Here is a 20,459-nt window from a genome sequence, read left to right as displayed (position 1 = left end):
TTCCCAAGGTATGTTTGGTGAACTCCTGGGAGTCCCTGGAAACCTTTTAGGGGGCACCTCAGGTAAAAATTATTTTCTTTTTTGTGCTAGTATGTTATGTACTTTTTTCAGTGTTAATATGTGCAGTGAAAATGCAAAAGGTATAATAAACTGCTGGCAAAATTTAAAATTTACCAAAACAATCATAAATTAAACCTAACACAAATAGAGCATGGTACTAACTGTATCAGTAGATAGTCTTCTTTACCACCTTGCATTCACAGAAAAGAATTAGTCACTTTCACTTAGTAATATCTTTGATAATGCAGTAAAAATTAATTTTATTAAAATTTAGCCCCTAATGACATATCTTTTTAATATTCTGTGTGACAAAATGGAAATTAGGCATAAAACACTGTGTTGCTCACTGAAGTGTGATGGTGGCCTGGAAAGAAAAGTGTGTGATTGAGTTGCAAACTGAACTAGCCACTCTTTTCACACAACATGATATTTACTTTAAAGAACAACTTACTGATAAAACATGGCTATACAAACCATATTCTGTATATTTGTCAGACATTTTTGTGAAAGTGAACAAAAACATCTGTCACTTCAATGCAAAAAACCTTAAATTTTTTGCCAATGATAACATCTGAATTTTCAAGCAAGCATTAAAATTTTTTTGAAACATATCAACCAGTGTGCTTGATAGCTTGCCAATATATAAAGAAATTTTTGATGAGATTCTTGGTAATATTAGAGATACAATTGGTTGATATTTTTTAATGAAGTGTGTCCAAATTTTGGAAAATCTGAATGGTTCGGTAAACTCATATTTTCCAGATGAATAATATATGATTTTACAAAATCATGCATGGGTATGAAAGATCCATATAAAGTCCAAGACAGACCAACAAATTTTACTGTAACCAACAAGCAGAAGTTCATTGGTAGGGGTGCAAATATTGGTACATTACAAATAACCTTTAAGAAACTAATACTTATTTTTTGCCACTGTATTTTTTTAATTGAAGGATAATTGCTTTACAGAATTGTGTGGTTTTCTGTCAAACCTCAACATGAATCAGCCATAGGTACACCCATGTCCCCTCTCTCCCAAACCTCCCTCCCATCTCCCTCCCCATCCCCCGCTTCTAGATTGTCACAGAGTCCCTGTTTGAGTTCCCTTAGTCACACGGCAAATTCCCATTGGCTATCTGTCTCACACATGGTTTTGTAAATTTCCACGTCTCCACACATCTCACCCTCCCCCGCCTCCCCATGTCTATAGGTCTGCTCTTTATTTCTGTTTCTCCACTGCTGCCCTGAAAACTAATTCATCAGTACCATGTTTCTAGAGTTCATATATATGCGTCACTATATATTTATATTTCTCTTTCTGACTTACTTCACTCTGTATAAGACTCTAGGTTTGTCCACCTCATTAGAACTGACTCAAATGTGTTCCTTTGTATGGCTGAGTAATATTCCATTGTATATATGTACCACCACACATATATGGTGTATATATATATATATATACACACCATAGTATATATGTACTACAATGAGGTGGTATCTCATTGTAATTTTGACTTTTATTTCTCTAATAATGAGTGATGTTGAGCATCTGCTGAGCATCTTTTCATGTGTTTGTTAGCCATCTATATGTCTTCTTTGGAGAAATGTCTGTTTACATCTTTTTCCCACTTTTTGATTAGGTTGTTTATTTTTCTGGTATTGAGTTGTATGAGCTGCTCGTATAGTTTGGAAATTCTTTGTCAGTTGTTTCATTTACTGTTATTTTCTCCCATCCTGAGGGTTTTCACCTTGCTTGTAAGACACTAATACTTATTGAATATAGTATTGAGTCAAAGAAGAGCCATCCCTCAAACCATATATGAAAGTTAAATCAAAATGGATTTTAGACCTAACTGTAAAAACTAAAAGTACAGAGACTTCCCTGGTAGTCCAGGGCCTAAGACCGCATATTCCCGATGCAGGGTGCGCCAGTTCAGTCCGTGTCCAGGCAACTAGATCCCACATGCCACAACTAGGAATTCACACGCCCCCAACTAAAGATCACGTGTGCCGCAACTAAGACCCAGCACTGCCAATTAATTAATTAAAAAGAAAAAGACTATATAAAATTTCCAGAGGACATGGAGAAAAGCTTTGTGACTTTTAGTTAGGCAAAAATTTCTTAGGAAAGACACCAAAAGCATAATCTGTAAAAGAAAACTAGGATAAATTGAACTTTGTGAAATGAAAAGAGAAATACTTTCAAATTATACATTTGGTAAAGGACGTATAGCCAGACAATACCCAGAATTCTTAAAAACTAAAAATTAAGAAAATATCCAGTTTTAAAAAATGAGCAACATATCTGATCAGTCACTTAATCAAAGAAGATACACATTTGGCAAATTATCATATGAAAATGTTTATCATTAGAAAAATGCAAACTAAAAGCACAGTCAGCTGTTAGTACATACTCATTGAAGTAGTTAAACTGTTTACAATAAAGAAGAAAACAGAAACAAATACTGGCCAATATGTAATGTGAATGGAACTCTGACATTCCTGGTCAGAATGCAGATGATTCAGGCCCTCTGGACCACTTTGTCAGTGTCTAATAAAGTTTAGTATACAGTTACCATATGACCCAGCAATCCTACTCCTGAATATTGACCCAAGTGAACTTATGGTCACACAGAAAAATATATATATAAATGAGGACAGAAGTTTAATTCATAATCATCAAAAGTGGAAAAAAACCAAATTTCTTTTGTTATTAGACAAACTGATACCTCCATGCAATGGAATTGTTACTCAACGGGGCAAATTAGGACACGGATAACTCTCAAATGTACTGTGCCAAGTGAAAGAGCCAAGTGAACAAGGGCCCAATCCCGTTCATAGACTCCATTTATGTAACTTTCCAGAAAAGACACCACTGCAGTGGCAGAGAACACATCTGTGGTTTCCGGGGGCTAGCGTGAGAGGAGGAGGTGACTACAAAAGCCACAGAGGCGTTAGCGGGCGTGATGGAACTCTTATCTACTGATGTGTCAAAACCCACAGAATTACTAAAAGGGCAAATTTGGCTATACATACATGATTTCATGATAATAAAAATAGAATGGAAAGTTTTTCCAACAGGAGGGGGAAAGGATGAGGTAGCGGTAAGATCCCAATTCCTCTTTTACTTCTACTGAGCTGATAGAGAATGTAGCGGTCATCGTGAGCAAGCCGCTGTGCTCACAGCCTTGTGGTTCACAAGGCCTCATGCCCAGGGCCAGGCCACCAAGCCTGAGTTCGCAGGGCGACTCCGAGCACAGCACACTCGCTCTCTGCAAGCAGACTTCAAACACCGGGCTGGGGCAGAAGCGGAGTCACAGGGGACCTGGTCCTCTCCCCAAACCTCCAATCAGGCAACTTACTCCCTCTCCAGGAGTAAGGGGTAGGGAAAGAGGCTGGACTGCTTTCAGAAAAATCTCTCTTTGTAGAAAACAGTAACAGAAAAGAAAACTTCTCTCCTCATTTTGCCAACCTTTTATGAAAAAATTAAATATACTGGAACCTAACAAAGCATAACTAGCAGGGCTTTTAAAGAGATTTTTTTTTTTTTTTTGCATCAAGTGCCCAATCCTCTTAATAGCACTATCTCTAGAAAACTCCTTTTCCTGCAAGAAATCACTAAATGAGCATGTCCCCTTGCTTATATGTGGCCCAAGGACATTACATAGGTACCATTACAATATCCCCTTTACTTCATGTCATTTAAGTCTCAATGATTTCTCATAGGTACAAATTTTATAGCAGCCAGGGATGTCTAACTGTCAATGAATAGTGTGTTAACAGCATAACGGAGATAATTAAAAATTACTTCTATTAAAGTGATGGTGTATACTATAGCTGTAAGTATGAATTTCCTATAATTTAGTTTCCTTCATCCATCACACCCCTCTGCTCCCAAGAATTTGCTAAGATTCTTTACTAAGATTCTCATAATTTAAGAAACTCTTTTATTTTAAAAATATTTATGGACAATTTAGAACTTGGGAAAAACTGACCCAAAGAATTTAAAAATCTGAGGCTTGTATTTATAACTGTTATAATAATAATCATACACTTATTCACTGAACATATTTATGGTTTCTTTGGATTCACTATTTTTGAATTTTTACCACCAACTAAAATGATATATCAGGTTCTGAAATGAACCTGTAGGACAAGTCAGCTCAATAAATGAAATTCAGTTTCAATTATATATACTAATAATTGGGTGAGCTATGGTAAGTTACTTGGGACTTTGGGCCTATATATCCTTCTCAGGAAAGTGAACCCAGAGATGCTCAGAGGTGCTACCAATTTGGGATTGTAATGGAGCTCTTGATTCTATTACATGCATCACAGACTTTCTAGTGTACCCCCAGCTGAAAGCTCCTTTAAAATAAGCCTCGGGGACCATAGAGAGATTGATCATTTATCTGAAAGAATGTTTTTTCTGTGGTTTAGTCTGTTTGTGCAACCTCTGGAAAATATTTCCTATCTTGACTTATAATAAAAATAAAAAAAAAGCATTGTTCACAATTGAAAGAATCTACTTCAGTGACCTATTTGGGGTGTTTTCTCATTATGGTAAATAATATATTATACTTCATTAATGTCTTCTTATAATGATGCTATTACGTTCCTTATTCATCTATATGTGGTATAGATACATCACTCTAGTATATAATCATTTAAAAGAAGGCAAAAGACACACTTGTGAATCAGAGAAACATGTTTATGTAGTTAAATATAGCATGCTAATCTTTTATAAATCAATATGAAAGGAAGAGAAATTGTGCAGAACTGCTTTAGAAGAATATAGGTCATTTGTAGTGTTTTCTTTTCTCTTCTTTAAAGGAGAATACTAGGTTCTGGAGCACTAGGTTTTATTTAGCATAAAGTATTTTCAGGTACTGCTGGAGAATTCAATAAGTGAATTTTCCAGGTAACTGAACAAAATTTTCATAATCTTTAAAACTATTTAGTTAACCCCTTTGTCTCTGTGCGAGATATTCTAATATTTATTAAATACTGTAAGATCTTGCTAAGTAAAAAAAAATTTTGGACACCATTTAAACTTTCCTAAATAATTTGCAGTCACTATTCATATTGCATTTCCTCAATTGTAAGAATTCTTCACATTAGGAAGTACCATTGCTACAAAAACAAGTCTTCCTAGAAAAGTAAACTGGTGTTAAATATACTCTTTGACAAGATGCATATGTGTCAAATTCAAAACATTAAAACATAGGGGAAAGTACATCAATTCCAGAAATTGTATTAATTCTTAAAATGTTCCCCAAAGGCAGCAAAACACTCTTGCTTCTGATCCTCCCCTCACCACTGGTCAGATTCTCAGCTGTCACTTCCCACCCACTTTACCTCCAGTGTAGACTCCTGTCCATAACCTTCTGTTCTGCTGCTGCCTTGAGCTGTTGGCTGTGAGTTGAGAAACAGATGACAAACTAACCAAGAATCATCTGCTAAATTATAGCAGTCAAGGTCTTCCCTGAGACTTTAAGGCCGTATTTCAGGGCTGAAGTTTGTCACAACTGCTTCTGTGCTCAGAGATTTTGTGTCATATCCAGCGTCAGGACCGTGTTCCAATGAACTGGAATCGCCAGGAATCTGTACTTTGACTGGCATGTTAACTGCATTCTAAATTTTGAAATGTGTTTCATATAGACTGCTCAAGTTTGAACAATCCTGTCTTCTCACTGCCTGAAAGAAATAGATGAAGTGTTTTGCAAAGCAGAAATAGAGACACAGACATAGAGAACAAATATGTGAATGCCCAGGGGGTTGGGGGAGGAATTGGGATTGACACATATACTGTTGACTCTATAGGAGATTGATATACACTATTGATACTATGTATAAAATAGATAATTAATGAGAACACCCTGTATATTAACAGTAACAAAGAATTTACTTAATGCACTGTGGTTACCTGGATGAGAAGCATGTTCAAAAGGGAGGCGATATATGTATGGCTGATTCATTTTACTGTACAGGAGAAATGAGCACAACATTGTAAAGCAACTAGACTCCAATAAAAATCTTTAAAAAAGAAATATCTGAAGGATTAACACAATACACCTTCATTTCTGAACTGACTCAGGAGACACACTAGGCTCTCAGGGCAAAGATACGAAAGGGAGAAAGGGAAGCCACATTCACCGTGCCATCAGGGTCAGTGGCCTTGAGGTCCCTGGCATAGTGCCCCATATCTGTGGCAAGCACTATAGTGACATTTTCCAGGGCGTGTGAGAGACTGAGAAATTAAGTCAGAAGAGAAATCCAAATCTTGGGTGACTGTCAAAGTCACAAAGAGAGCACTGGCATGAGTTCAGTATAGCAGGAATTGAGCCAGAAGCTTCATAGGAGGTTTGAGAAAAGAAGGAACAACCTCCATCACCCCAAAGAAAGCAGAGAATAAAGCTGGCCAAGGTCTTTAAGCTCCAGAGAAGCAGGCTGGGATTCCACTTAGGTGGCTAGGTAATTTAAGAATACCTGAAGGACAACTCTGCAAAGTCCCAGGTTTCTAACTGGATCAACAGGAGTGGAGAATATACTCACTCAGGGATTGCATGATGTTTGGATTTCTCTCTTCCAAGAGGCAGACACCAGGTGTATCAGCAACAAAGAGCAATCCCAGTCATCACGAATGAGGATGGTGGGGGAAGGGCTGTAGGTCCCCTGGTTTGCTTCCTATTAGGGATCTGGTAGGTCCAAACCTGAGAGTCAGGAACACTTGTGCCCACTTCCCTTGTGAAAACGTGGAAAATCCTCAAGAAGTCAAGAAATCACAAGCACATGATTGTTTTCAAAGTTTATAATGTCACAAATTGGAAGGTACCATTACTATGCAGAGAAATATGGAATTCGCCAAAGGTCTACTTATAAGTCAATTGTTTATAACTCTACAATCTCCTGGTCTGGGGCAATAAACTCTTGAGGAAAGAAAGATAGAAATGCAAGTGTGATCTGAGGAAGTGAGAAGGGTAGAGAAGAAAACTCTACAGAGAGTCTGAAATTGAATATGGAGAAAGCAAGAAGATGAAGGATTGAAGAACTGTGAGAGTCCAGCCCACAACCCACTATATGCTTTTGAGGATGTTTCACTGCCTTCGGCCACTTTCAAACTCTGCCTTTTCTTCCACTGAGATTGGTTTATCTGTTCCCTTTCCCTATTTATACTTGCCTCTGTCCATTGCTCATGCAATTTTCTGCCTCTCTCCTGTTACCAAAGCAATTTGAAAGGGTTTTTGTTGTTCCTGTTGTTTTTTCATACTATTGTGTTAAGGGTATCAGTAAAAATAACAGAGAACCAGAGAGGTAATAAATATTTTCCTCTTCTTTCTCTTTCTCACTGTCATTGTATATTCCACTTTCATTTCACATACTCTGTGAATAAGGAACTCTGCCAAGCTCTGAGGCTAAGAAAAGAGGGAAAGTGATTGCAGTGGCCTCTTGGAGCATAGAGTCTGAAGAGAGACATGCACAGAATCGCAATGAAATGCCCAATTGTTACAATATCAAGTATACATCAGAAATCTAGAAGAAGGTGGACTGGTCAAGGTCAAGGTATCAGCAAACTATTCACAGAAAAGGAACTTATTAGCTGAAAATCAAATCAAAACAAGCAGAAGTCCCCCCAGAGCCATCAACAGCAGCAAAACAAGAGTGAGTATACCAAATGTCTTAGGTCAAGTTCTCTAGAAGTAGAGTTTGAGACAAGGATTTGATTTGTGGGATTTATTGGGGGAGTACGCATCAAGGAAAACCTGTCACAGAGGGTAAAAAGCAAGGGAGAGCAGGGCAAAGAGCTGAGCAAGCGTGTGGTCTCAGATAAAGTCCTAACCACTTAAGGAATTACAACTTAGAATTTTAGTGACTTGCCTAAGGTAACATAGTTAAGAGTAAAGCCAACATTAGGGCTTGATGAATTAAATATATATATATATATATATATATATATATATTCACACTTTCCACTATACCAGTATTTCTTCTACAAAGAATAGACCCAAAAGAGACAAGACTTTATGCCTGCTCAACTTCAATGAGGATAAAGAAAAGTCACTCTAATGAAAATGCCCTTGACATTGAATTTGAGCTAAATGTGGAGTCTGACAAAGGTTGTATTCATTAGCCTTGAGGGCAAAGCAAAACAAAGTGAACAACAACAAAAATACTTTAGGAACTGCCCAGATTTCAGAATTCTAGAGAGTTGTTTTTAGATGATAATATTCTAATATGCATAATAATTTCTTCACTGAGATCTGTTACATCGGGAAAACATTTCAGTGAAGGTTTATATTAATACATGGGTAGTGTCATTGGTAAAATGCAGGAATTGAGGAACCTCTGAACTCTGGAAATATACAAGTCACCATCTAAACCATAATAGAGTTATTTTGCATAATCTTCTGCATAATTTTTGATGCCTAACACTTAACTGAGGAAAGGGCATAAACTGACTATACGGAAAGCTAAAGTCTGTATGAGATATAAAGCTCTGGAAACCACTGCTTTAGAGAACTTTAGAGACATCTAATTCACCTTCTCTTTTCACCCGGAATTAAGTTACAGGGGTGATGAAAATATTTACCAATACCTGGTCCCAAGTTTCGGGCTTCCCCCTGGTGGCTCAGATGGTGAAGAATCTGCCCACAATCCAGGAGACCTGGGTTCCATCCCTGGATCAGGAAGATCCCCTGGAGAAGGGAATGGCTATCCTCTTCAGGATTCTTGCCTGGAGAATTCCGTGGAAAGAGGAGACTGGTGAGCTACAGTCCATGGGATCTCAAAGAGTCAGAAACATCTGAGTGATTAACTGACGTGGTCCCAAGTCATAGTAGCAATATGCTCACCTCACAATTCAGTTCTCTTATCATGCAGTGGTTAAGTTTGCTCCCAGAATTGCCACTTTGTAACCATGTAAAATTTAGGCATATTCCTCTACATTAGTTTTTTCTCACCTTTCAAGTGAAAGCAGAATAGTCCATGTAAAGTGCTTGGAAAAATCCTGGACAACCTAACTCATAAAGGCTAGATATCATAATTATTAATACTTTGAACTTCAGGCTAGCTATTCCTCCACCAAGTCCAAATAAAAGTTCCTCCAAAGATCTCTACTTTCTTATATTCTAACAGCAAACCATTTTATTCTTCCTTTCACTGATACCTTTCCACTATTGCCCATTCTCCACATCCTAGTCCTTGTACCCTCTGGAACTTCACTTTCATTGTAAACAAACCCTTCTAAACCCTTAATCTCATCCCAGAAGAATTCTTCTGCATCAATTTCTTAATTGAAATTTAGCTTTTCACTAATTCAGATATCCAAAGGAGATGATGGGGTTATTTGTTGCCTCACCTAGCACAAGGCCTTAAAAAGTGAAAAAAGAATTAAGGGATCCTCAGTATTCTTCTTATTCTTCAAGAACTTGTCCTGTCACCTTCTTCCCTAAAAAGTTTGTTTTTCCCAAGATTTATGTCATCTGGCTGTACCACTCTTCATGGACCCTAATTGTTAACTTCTGATTTTTTCCCTCAGTCTTACCAGTTAGTCTGAGAAAGAAACAAAGGAGTGAGCAATGAAGGCAGAAACTTTCTTCCCATCACCTCCCAGAGGACTGAAGTTCATAGTGTATGCACCTCTAGGGAAGCAGAAAGAGAGAGAGGCACTTCCTTGCAAAGTGAGAAAATTATCAGAAAAATAGGATCACTCCTTCGAGAATCTAAGCTAAGAAATTTGAATTTTATTCTAAAAGGTATAGGGGAGCTACTCAAGAGTTTTGAACGTTGGGGAGAAATAATTAGATTTGAATTTTAGATTACTGAGACCTCACTGTGCAGGGTGTTCCAGAAAGTACTGCTACCCATGACTTATGGCCGTACTCAATTAGACTGGAGATAAGGGGAGAATTTGAGAGATAGTATGGAAGTAGATTAACTAGAAAATGGGGAATGTTTAGGGTATAAGGGTTCAGTAGCCTGAAGTAACCTCCAAGTTTCTGTTTTAAGCAGGTAAATAAATATTAATGCTCTATATTTTGTCATAATTAGAGTTCCTAATGTATAGGGTTATTGTAAGCATTAAACAGGTTAGTGCAGTTAAAGGGCTTTCAACCATTTCTGGCATGAAGTCTTTTATTTGCAGAGATCCTGTCTCTACAGAGGCAGTTACTGTCAATGAGAGGGAGAAGAAAAGAGGTGAGCACTCATGATCAATTGATTTTGGGCTTGAGTTAGGAGTGAAACCCCTGCAAGACATCCAATCAGATATACAGAACTCAACACTCAACTAAACAAGTTAGCATGGAGCTATGGATTGAGAAGTCTTAAGTACAGTGAAAGTCATTAATTTAAATCATTAAATCTACTTAAATGTAAATAGAGTGAAATGATGACTGAACCAAGAACAAAGCCCTGAGAAAATCAATGTTTAGAGAGGAGGCAGAGAGAGAGGAACCTGAGATAAAATACAGTAGACTGAGGTTCAGGGGATAACCACTGACAATAAGAGAACAGAGTTCAAAGAAGGAAGTAAGGTCAGCACTGTAAAAATGTTGCAGAAATGTAATGAGAGTAAGAACTTAAGTGTGTATAATGAAGTAGGTCAAAAAGAGGATGCTGACTAATATACCTAGGGATATTTCCATAGAGTAGCAGGATTTGATAACCTTGATTTAGGCATGTTGAGATTTGTGGAAAAGAGGAAGTAAGAAAATGAAACTTATTTTTCCAGCTCTTGCTTGAGAAGGGAATCAAGGAGAGATAAACTCACATTTCCCTCTAGGCACACTTATTTTCTTTTTTTAAACTAGAGGGACTTTAACTCTCATACTTCCATGTGGAAGAGCAAGGGAGAGGAAAGTGGGAAGAGGCTGAGGACAGAGGAAAGGATGGAGATTGATAGAAAAGGAAGAATTACCTTAGACAGGAAAAAGAACACCTCCTCCCCTGGCACAGGGTGAATGGTGAAAAGATAAGCACTAGCAGTGATATAAATATTATTGTCAAGGGATAAAATTGAGATACTTTTCTCCCAATGGGCTCAGTGAACTGAGAACCAGAGTAATCTACTAGGACACAGGTAAAAAGCATTGGAAGTTTGAAGAGAAATCTAACAGTCTGAAATAAAAGCAGGAAAAAGGAAAAGCTGTCTAGGTTTAGGTAAGAAGATTTTGAGGCCACCTTAAGGACACAACTGAAATCAGAAATCATGAATTTCTGGTGGCTTCTTTTCACAAGGTCTGTTGTTTTTGGTATGAAGATTTTCTTCTTACTGCATATGCTCCATGATTATTACTCAGACTCCTTGCCTAGGCTCTGATCTCTATTATTTTCCACTTTACCTGGACCCTTCTTGGATCCCATTACAGGACTTGACTTCTGATCCACCTGACATTCCTCTGGTGATGCTAGTGGTAAAGAACCCGCCTGCCAATGCAGGAGACATAAGAGACACAGGTTTGACCCTGGGTCAGGAAGATCCCCCAGAGGAGGGCATGGCAACCCACTCCAGTATTCTTGCTTGGAGAATCCAATGGACAGAGGAGCCTGAGGGGGCTACAGTTCATGGGATCACAAAGAGTCAGACACAACTGAGCAACTTAGCACGCACGCACGACCTTCTGACCACTGCAAGATAGCTCTTGCTTAAGGCTAGGCTACCAGTCAAACCTCCCTTGAGGATCTGAGAACAACCATTTCACAAGCAAGTGATCACTAACCCCGGTTTTGTGAAACCCCACGGTATTTCGGGATATCTCAGGGAACTTCTTGAGATTATTTTTCCTAGCACCATGTTAAATTCACTTTAATACATACACTTAGAGAAAAGGGAAGGAAAAATAAAAATGAACATTAATAAGGAATGAAAGTTCTAATAAGATTTAGCCTACTTTGATAATAGGATGCTATGTGTTACTTACATTTTTCCCCACCCAGTTAAATAGTGAGTAGTGCAGAGTACAGCTGAGCTTTGAGAAAGACAATGGCACGGACTTCTCCGGAACATTTCACAGAAGGCATGTGTCTTTGTGTACAACTGCCAGGGTTCCTAGCAACTGGAGACACCAAACTGACTTGGTATCCTTGACCATTAGAGATATAAAGCGGCAGTGGCGGTTAGGGTGGAAGACAAGGTCGGGGGAAAGGAAGAGGAGGAAGGGGGGTGTGAAGAGTTCTCCGCTTGGGAAAGTGCAGTACCCATGAAAAGTGGTTCTCATGTCACATGACTTCCCAGAGGCTAGACTAGTTGCTCTCCTGTGGAAAGTGAATGGGAACCCTAACAATTATTCAACACATTCTTTGCCTGTAAGAGAGAAAGATTGATCCCCTGGTCTTCCAATTTGATGTCTGCTTAGCTTCGGCTTTGATGACTTGCCTGTTACCATCTAAATATAGGGAGGAAATGTTGATTAACGTAGATAGAAGGCACCAAACACCTCCCCCTAGAGTCCCCAGTGCCTAAAGCGTATATGAGGTGAATATTGCCATGCTTTCCCAGAATTGGGTCCTAGAGTATAGACGAGATGAGAAATTGCAGATTTACAGAGTAAAGAGAAAGACTTACACCTTTCTGTGTGAGAACTCCAAGTGGTGGCCGGCTGCTTGTTATGACTGAAGGTCAGAAGAGACAACCTGTATTTAGGAAATCTGACTGAAACTGAGTCCCCTAGGAGAAGAATGTATTGAGGTCTCTGTCTACCCACTACAAGTTTATATACAATCAACAAAATCAGCAGAGCAGACCAACAGAAGGCATGGAAAATTTACTATCTTCAATTTACTATAAAGAGTGGGTATTTTTTCTTTCCCCCTCCTTTTTGTGTTAGGGTTCCCCAGGGAAACATAACCAATAAAAATGTGTGTATGTAAAGAGACTTATTATAAATAATTGGCCCACACAAATATGGAGACTGAGGAATCCAAACCCAAGTGTTATAGTTTCAGTCTGAGTCCAAAGTCCTACAGTATATAATAATAAAAAGATCATAAAGGAAGAAGATACTACTCTCATTAATATATTTGCACCTACTATCAGTTCAGTCGCTTAGTCATGTCCGACTATTTGTGACCCCATGAATCGCAGCACGCTGACAAGCACTTACTCCAAACTATGCAAACTATGAAATTATTCCAAACTATGCAAAAAGATCTTGCAACTCAACATTAACTGAAAAATGGGCAAAAGAACTAAACAGACATTTCTCCAAAGATGACATAAATATGACAAACAGGCACATGAAAAGATGCTCAACATCACTATTTATCAGAGAAAAGCAAATCAAAACTACAATGAGGTACCACCTCACACTGGTCAGAATGGCCATCATGAAGAAATCTACAAGTAACACGCTGCAGAGACTGTGGAGAAAAGGGAACCCTTCTATACTGTTGATGGGAGTTTAAGTAGGTGCAGACACTATGGAAAACAGTATGGAGGTTCCTCAAAACTAACAATAGAGATTTCCTACAATTCAGGAATCCTACTCCTAGGCATGGAAGTGAAAATGTTAGTCCCTCAGTTGTGTCTGATTCTTTGCGACTCCATGGACTGTAGTCCCCAGGCTCCTCTGTTCACTAAATTCTCTAGGCAAGAATACTGGAAGTGCATTCACATTTCCTTCTCCAGGGCATATTCCCTACCCAAGGATCAAACCCGGGTATCTTGCATTACAGGCAAATCCTTTACTATCTGAGCCACAAAACTACAATTCAAAAAGATACATGCACTCCAATATTCATAGAAGCACTATTCACAATAGCAAGACATGGCAACAAGGAACCAGAGATCAAATTGCAAACATCTGCTGGATCACAGAAAAAGCAAGGGAATCCACCACCCCCACCCCACCGAAAAAAATCTACTTCTGCTTTATTGACTATTCTAAAGCCTTTGACTGTGTGGATCACAACAAACTGGAAAATTCTTCAAGAGATGGGAATACCAGACCACCTTACCTCTCTGCTGAGAAACCTGTATGCAGGACAAGAGCAACAGTTTGAACTGGCCATGGAACAAAGGACTGGTTCAAACTTGGGAAAGGATTATGTCAAAGTTGTGCATTGTCACTCTGCTTATTTAACTTATATGCAGAGTTTTTTTCAGTCGCTCAGTTGTGTCTGACTCTTTGTGACCCCATGGACTGCAGCACATCAGGCTTCCCTGTCCTTCACCAGCTTCCAAAGCTTGCTCAAACTCCTGTCCATTGAGTATGTGATGCCAGCCAATCATCTCACCCTCAGTCATCCCCTTCTCCTGCCCTCAATTTCTCCCAGCATCAAGGTCTTTTCTAAGAGTCAGCTCTTCACATAAGGTGGCCAAAGTATTGGAGCTTCAGCATCAGTCCTTCCAATGAAGTTTCAAGAATGATCTCCTTTAGGATTGACTGCTTTGATCTCCTTGCAGTCCAAAGGACTCTCAAGAGTCTTCTCTGATACCACAATTACATGCAGAGTACCTCATGTGAAATGCCAGACTGGATGACTCACAAGCTGGAATCAGTATTGCCAGGAGAAATATCAACAACCTCAGAGATGCAGATGATAGCACTTTAATGGCAGAAAGTGAAGAGGAACTAAAGAGCCTCTTGATGAAGGTGAAACAGAGTGAAAAAGCTGGCTTATAACTCAACATTCAAAAAATTAAGACTATAGCATCCAGTTTCATCACTTTATGGCAAATAAATGGGGGAAAAGTGGAAACAGTGACAGATTTTATTTTCTTGGGATCCAAAATCCCTGCAGACAGTGACTGAAGCCACAAAATTAAAAGACATTGCTCCTTGGAAGAAAAGCTCTGACAAACATAGACAGTATATTACAAAGCAGAGACATCACTTTGCCTACAAAGGTCCGTATAGTCAAAGTTATGGCTTTTCCAGTAGTCATGTATGGATGTGAGTTGTACCATAAAGAAGGCCGATTGCCAAAAAATTGATGTTTTTGAAAGGTGGTCCTGGATAAGACTCTTGAGAGTCCACTGGACAGCAAGGAGACCAAACCAATCAATCCTAAGGGAAATCAACCCTGAATATTCATTGGAAGGACTGATGCCTAAAGCTGAAGCTCCAATACTTTGGCTACCTGATGTGAGCAGCCAGCTCACTGGAAAACACCCTGATGCTGGGAAAAACTGAAGGCAGGAGGAGAAGGAGGTGACAGAGGATGAAATGGTTGGATGACATCACCGACTCAATGGACGCGAGTTTGAACGAACTCAGGGATGTAGTGAAGGACAGAGGAGCCTGGTGTGCTGTAGTTCATGGGGTCGCAAAGAGTAGGAGATGACTTAGTGACTGCATAACAACAAACGTCCATCAACAAAGGAATGGAGAAAGAAGATGTGATACAATTGACTACTAGTCAGCCATGAGAAAAGAAATAATGACATTGGCAGCAATATGAATGGAACTAGAGATTATCGTACTAACTGAAGTCAGAAAAAGAAAGAAATACCATATGATATCACATATATGGAATCTAAAATATGACACAACTGAACTTTTATGAAACATAAACAGACTAACAGATGTATAGACCAGACTTGTGGTTGCCGAGGAGGAGGGGGTGTGGTAGAAGAATGCAGTGGGAGTTTGGGTTCTGCAGATGCAAACTATTATATAGAGAATATATAAGCAACAGGGTCCTACTGTATAGCACGGGAAACTATATTCAATAATCTATGATAAACTATAATGGAAAAAAATTTTTAAAAGAATGTATGTATATATACATATAACTGAGTCACTCTGCTGTACAGAAGAGGTTAACACAACACTGCAAAGCAACTATATGTCAATAAAAAATATTAAAAATCCTGAAAAGCAGGAGAGCCAATGATACAAAAGTTTCTATTTGAGCCCCAGTGCAAAGGCAGGACAGCTGTCTGCTGCCACCCTATTTGTTTATCCTATGCACTGAGCATGTCATGAGAAATGCCAGGCTGGATGAGTTACAAGCCAGAATCAAGATAGGCTGGAGAAATGTCGACAGCCTCAGATATGGGGATGATAACCACTCTAAATGGCAGAAAGCGAAGAGGAACTAAAGAGCCTCTTGGTGAGGGTGAAGGAGAGTAAAAGAGTTGGCTTAAGACTAAACATTAAAAAAAAAAAAAAAAAAAAAAAACTGGATCATGGCATCCAGCCCCATTACTGCATGGCAAATAGAAAGGAAAAAGATAAAAGCAGTGACAGATTTCCTCTTCTTGGGCTCCAAAATCACTGCGGATGGTGACTGCAGCCATGAAATCAGAAGACGATTGCTTCTTGGCAGGAAAGCGATGACAGACCTAGACTGTGTGTTGAAAAGCAGAGACATTACTCTGCTGACAAAGGTCTGTATAGTCAAGGCTATGGTTTCCCAGTGGTCATGTATGGTTGTGAGAGCTGGACCATAAAGAAGGCAGAAAGCCAAAGAATTGATGCCTTCGAACTGTGGTTCTGGAGAAGACTCCTGAAAGCAAGGAGATCCAACCAGTCAAACTTAAGGAAGATCAACCCTGAATATTCACTGGAAGGACTGATGCTGAAGCTCCAGTATTTTGGTCATCGGATGTGCACAGATGACTAGAAAAGTCCCTGATGCTGGGAAAGATTGAGGGAAGAAGAAGAGGGCATCAGAGGATGAGATGGCTGGATGGCATCACCAATGCAATGAACGTGAACTTGGGCAAACTCCGGGAGATGGTGAGGGACAGCAAGGCCTGGTGTTGGATGTTGTCCATGGGGTTGCAAAGAGTTGGACACGACTGGCCGACTGAACAACAAGCACCAAAGGCAGGTGTAGACCAGTGACCATCTGGAAGATAGGTCAGCAGGGAAAGCAAAGTTTCACTGGTTTTTTTTGGTTCTATGCAGGCCCTTAACAGGTTGGATGAAACCTACCCCCACTGAGGAGAGCAACCTGCTTACCCAGTCTAGTGTCTCAAATGCTAATCTCATCCAGTATTACTCTCACAGACACACCCAGAAATAATGTCTAATAAAATATCTGGACACCCTGTGACCCAGTTAAGTTGACACATAAAATTAACCATCACACCATCCCAAATCCAGAAGTTTAAAAGTGAACATAGTTTGTGTTCAGAATTAGTTAAAGTTCTTTTAACGGATAACAATGACTGAAAACCTATTTAGTCAGACCAAGATGTTAAAGTGTCTGTGCAATAACTGGAACAGACTTACCCTAAAATATTGGGTTGGCCAAAAAGTTCATTAGGGTTTTGGCATGAGAAACCCAAGCAAACTTTTTGGCCAACCCAATATTATTTATAGTTTATCTGAAATTCAAATTTAAATGAGCATTCTCTGTTATATTGGGCAACCCTACTATTGTCATGCACAGCAGAACGAATGATAATTTGAGTTAGGAAATTTAGTTACCTTTTGATAGCCTATACAGGAAAAATAATTTATATATGTACCCTGTGTTAAGGTGGAAACACACTGGGAATAGCAACCATTAATGCTTGTTATCAGTGATTTAACATTTGAAAAGGAAGTTGTAAGATTATTCAATTCTCCACCTCAAAGGGACTTTTGTTATCCAGACTTCCAAGTCAGAGGGACATAACAGAAGTAAAATTCTGTCTTCCTCTAACCCTGAACAAATGGTTTGAACTCATAAAATCATAACATTTTAGAGCTACAAGGGATATTAGGGACCATTATTTGATTAAAACCACTCTCGTGCTTTTAAATGATAAATTGATGGTTTTAAAGAAGTTATTCGGCTGATCTTTCAGCTCTGCTGCCTGACATTCAATAAAGCAGACCGTCTCAGTCTTACTATCAAACAGCTATAACCATGCTGTCAAGTACGACTTTTTAAACCTGTCAAACAGTCATTAGTTTTCCCTTCCTAACACATCTAACTTTGAAGCTGTCTAATTTGTCCTGAGAAAATTCAGAGTGTAAGTTCATTTTATGAAAAATTACCTAGACAGAGTGACTCCCTCCTTAAAAAGTACTTCTAGGAAACTAGAGTTGGAACCATTTTAATTATTACATTTCTAGGAAAACTGTGTTGTGAATCTTGCCAATTGTAATGACTCTATGTTTATCAGTTATATGTTCCTAAATACTTGAATGTTTAATATAATTATCTTCTTTCTCATAAGGAATCAAGAGCATAACACTTCTTTGGTTTCATTATGATCCATGTAACTGTCAGTGCTCCATCACTTCTTGAATTAATACATGTCTTAGGATGGTGATACTTCTTGGGTTAGGGCTAAAAATAAGAAAAGGCAGAGTAGTTGAAATGTCATTTTTATAAAAGCTGCTCTTTGCTCTTCTTTGAATATGATTAAATGGCTAAGAAATAGTCCACAATGCATCTAGTAACCTTCTTTTGCAGTCAAAATGGAGCCCAGCTGTGAATAGCAGAGCCCATCTACCTCTCCTGTTCTTTCAGCTCTGCATGACCAAGGGTGATGATAAGTGACATCCTTAGGATATGATGAAATAGAACACAAGGCTCTGGAATATATGAGCATGCTCTGTTTTGTGTCAGAGGCCTTGTTTAAATCAAAGTGGAGCAGAGCATCAAATAGCCTGTTACGGGATCTGGCAGCATGGCTTCGCAAATCTTTGCCGGTTCAGGCTTCCAGAGCTCCCAAATGGCTTTCATTATCTTGGGGAATATATGTGAAAGCAGAAGGACTGAGACACTGTTTGAGTGAGCACCATGTTACAGGGAGTAAAAGACAGTGTTAATATTCACTTCAGCACACCAAGCCGCTGTGATGTGACTACACACTATCACTGCAGTAATTGGTGTGGTTTATAGGAGGATATAATATGCAACTGCTGTGGACACCCACATGTTAGTGACCAGTCAGAGGTTAGCATACAGCTAAGATCTAAATGCCTTCCATGTATGCAGTTTTTTTCAATTGGAAACAACTATTTTTCGAAGCAACCCATAAAAGCATCTGAAACCAATGGCGTACTTATATATTCTTATAATATAAAAGCAGTCAACTTTATTGAACCTGAATTTTATTTTTACAAAGGAAATTTATTTTTGAATCATGATTTACCTCATATAACATTCTATATGACAGTGAGCTGTCCCAGAACTGCACTAAAAATATTTATTTTCAAGAATCCATGTTTACATTGCTTTTATTTTCTCATTTTGTGTCAGTCCTTTAAAACAAGATAATTTACTTTGATATTATTTCAGTATTTGAGGAATCCATGGGTAGCAGCAAGCAGAATTCAAAGGATTAAATTTGCCTAGCATGTATTTTATATTTGAATTTTTACAATCCAGAATATTTTAATTCCTCTTATTTTAATTTGTCACAGAAAAAAAAAATCCATGTAACCTCTTTGTAGATAATAGTTCAGTGACATTTTCCTGCAAAACAAACATCTTCATTGGTAGAAGAGTAAGAGATACTCTCTCAGTTTTGACTAGAAATATTTTTGTTAATAAATAAGTGCCCTGCACTTCATAAGTCTTCTCTATACTTTCCTTGAATGAATCAGTGAAGAAGAACCACCATCAGGTGAAATGTGATATAAATAAAATCTCCAAAATGGCATTACTATATAGATATATAAATCATGAATAAATGAATGTGTTAGCTGCTCAGTTGTGTCCAATTGTTTGCGACCCAATGCAGCCTGCCAGGCTCCTCTGTCCATGGGATTTTCCAGGCAAGAATACTGAAGCAGAGCGGGCTGTATTTCCTTCTCCAGGGGATCTTCCCAACCCAGGGATCGAACCCGGGTCTCCTGCATTGCAGGCAGATCTTTTACCATCTGAGTCACCAGGGAAGCCCTAACCTCCTGCCATAGATGGTATTTTTTGAGTCCCCATGGAGTTCCATTTTGAAAGTCCAAATCATTATCATATTGGTAGGGAGAATAATATGGTACTCAGTTTACAAAAGAAGAAAGAGAAGAAATTTAAGTCCCTCTGATCAATTCAAGCTCTGTGCATAATGCTCTGTCAATAGACACTGCATGTGGCAGCTCCAGTTGAATGCTAATCCTTCCATTTTAAAAAGGTTACATGGCATGTTAGCTTCATGACTTCCATTAAAGCCAAAGGGTGTTACACCATTACCATACTTTGGAAAGAATGCTCTCTAATGCTATTGATTTTGATCTTTTGAACTCAAGCTCTGATGCCTGTGTCCATTGACAACTACCCTGCCTAGTTCTTACAGGACTCTGAAGTGCTGGATTAGCAAGTAAGCCCCTTTTTCAAATTAATCAGCTTGCCTATCTGAGACAAATGTTTTTATCTTAATGCTCTTAGAAATGCCACATTTCAAGCTTTTTTCCCATAGTTAGAGTATACAGTTCAGAACTGCCAACCGTGGGTTTTGAAGAAGTAAATGGAAGGTTCACTTCAGGAAGCAGAAGCTATTGTGACATGGTCAG

General features: G+C 38.7%; 1 protein-coding gene and 1 long non-coding RNA gene across 4 annotated transcripts in view; one reads left to right on the top strand and one right to left on the bottom strand.

The window, feature by feature from the left end:
• Window positions 1–12,060, bottom strand: part of LOC139039612 (uncharacterized) — a 46,215-nt gene extending 34,155 nt beyond the window's left edge. The window contains exon 1 of the long non-coding RNA XR_011492944.1: window positions 11,982–12,060. This is a non-coding gene — a long non-coding RNA (uncharacterized lncRNA). The remainder of the gene's footprint in view (window positions 1–11,981) is intronic.
• NKAIN2 (sodium/potassium transporting ATPase interacting 2) overlaps window positions 1–20,459 on the top strand; it is a 1,117,882-nt gene that overhangs the window by 874,977 nt on the left and 222,446 nt on the right. The gene's annotated exons all lie outside the window — the stretch shown is intronic.

The sequence above is a fragment of the Odocoileus virginianus genome, chromosome 19 (assembly GCF_023699985.2).
Source record: "Odocoileus virginianus isolate 20LAN1187 ecotype Illinois chromosome 19, Ovbor_1.2, whole genome shotgun sequence".
NCBI classification, from domain to species: domain Eukaryota; kingdom Metazoa; phylum Chordata; class Mammalia; order Artiodactyla; family Cervidae; genus Odocoileus; species Odocoileus virginianus.
Note: the sequence above shows the minus strand (reverse complement) of the source record. Positions and strands in the feature narration are given on the sequence as shown.